Below are 1,984 nucleotides of genomic sequence, written 5' to 3' on the forward strand. Positions count from 1 at the left end.
TATTATATTGTTATTTATTATTATAGAGTTTGTATAATTAGGATTCCTATTTAAAACTGTTATCAAATGACAGTTATCTACTTATTATTATTTTAATATTTTTATTAGTTAGATATTATATTATTATTTTTATTATTATTATTATTATTATTATTATTATTAATGATGGTTTAGTTTAGTATTATATTATTATTATCTATCATATAAGAAAGGTAGATGTTCTTGAAATACCAATATTGCCCTTTTTTCAAATACTCTTCATTTGGACTGTCCACGTGGATGCCTTCCCCATCCTTCTTTTTCTATCTCATTCATTATAAAGCTGATGGGTTGGAAAAAATAAAAAATATTATATCAATTAACTTTTTGATGCACAACCTTCCACGCTACTTTTCTTTTCAATTGAAGCATACTGTTTTCTTAAGCTTTTCTGTTTTCTCTCTTCCTCTTCTTCTTAATTCTATCTTCCTATACCTCTCTCTTTATCTTCCTTCTTCTTTATTCTGCTTCCTCTCTCTTCTTATTCTTCTTTCTTCTCTCTTCTTTTTCTTCAACAAAAAATATTACTTTTATCCTTCTCTTCTTAGATCTACGAAACATTGACGCCTATTTCGTTGTTGATATTTTTGTTGTTGTTGCACGTTTCGAGAAATTATATCTGGTTTATCTAAACTGCTTGATCAACGAGTTGTTTAGAAGCTAGATGGGTTAAGAAAAAATTATGCAGATCTGAACAAAAGCGCTTATGGATTGGGAATTCTTTTTGGTTAGAGATTTCTTAAACTTTTTTCTTATGATGATTTATCTTTTCATATATATGTTACCTCATGTATTTTTTTTGTTGGTTTTGTGTTTCACATAGATTTAGAAATTCCAATCTTAGAAAAAAAATCTCCGGATCTTATCAAAAGCAGATCTGGAAAAAATAGATATGAGGAAAAAATGAAATCTTTTTTGTTTTCGAAATGATCTCTTTGTTTGACAAATCTCAAAATTTAACCTTGTGATAATTTGAAAATCTGAAGTTTTTAATTCTATAGATGTTATCAAAAGCAGATCTGGAAAAAAAATAGATATTTGAAAAAATGAAATCTTTTCTTGATTCAAAATGATCTTTTGGTTTGACATTTCTCAAAATTTAATCTTGTAATAATTTGAAAACCCCAATTTTTATTCTCTCTCACTGTTTATATTATGTTTTCTTATTGATTATGAAGATACATTGTGATGGTGTTTTATTGGAAGGAAGAAGTAATTTCTCTATTTATGACACTGAAGAAGAAAGAAAAATTAACACAAACATTCAAAATATATAGTTGTCTGGATTTGCACATAATTTTATTTAAAGTTTTTATTATTTAATTTTCTTTGTGGTTATTACATGATAACATAGTTATAATATATATGATGTTTTTGTGTTTCTTTCCTTGAATGTTGATATATTTTCATATTTTCTATGCACAGATAGTGGGGAGATAGAAATTATGAAAATGTTAATTATTGTATTTTTTTCTTAATATTAATTTGATCTTTTTTATTTATTGAGTTTCTTTTCATTTTAAATGTTGTTTATGATGACAGGAAAAGTTGCAAATAAAGCTAAAAAGAATGTGTTGGGGAAGATCATGTTTGATATTGCGACACATCAATTCAAATTTCAAATATCCCTCTTCATTTGTAACCCAATCAATTTCTATCTTCTGAGTGCAACCATTTGGACACAATATATATAACTTACAAAATTTTATATTAAATATCATGTTTTCAATAATTTAATATATTTAATTTAATGTATTGGAAGTTGTATCTAAAATCAGCCTTTGTACAAAACCAACCGTTGTATTTTTTACTCCAACTAAAATTTCTTATATTACTTTTGGTATAAAGACTATGACTGATTTCACAATTCTATCACATCTAATTATATTAAGTGGCCATAGGTGATATTATAACCACTGACATATCTTTAGGCATACACTTCCCA

General features: G+C 25.8%; 1 long non-coding RNA gene across 1 annotated transcript; it reads left to right on the forward strand.

The window, feature by feature from the left end:
• Window positions 1–383: 383 nt before the first annotated feature.
• On the forward strand, window positions 384–1,771 carry LOC131647055 (uncharacterized). The gene is made up of 2 exons (XR_009297718.1): window positions 384–766; window positions 1,582–1,771. It is a non-coding gene; the product is annotated as an uncharacterized LOC131647055 (long non-coding RNA).
• Window positions 1,772–1,984: the final 213 nt, after the last annotated feature.

Source organism: Vicia villosa, linkage group LG2 (assembly GCF_029867415.1).
Source record: "Vicia villosa cultivar HV-30 ecotype Madison, WI linkage group LG2, Vvil1.0, whole genome shotgun sequence".
Lineage (NCBI taxonomy): Eukaryota > Viridiplantae > Streptophyta > Magnoliopsida > Fabales > Fabaceae > Vicia > Vicia villosa.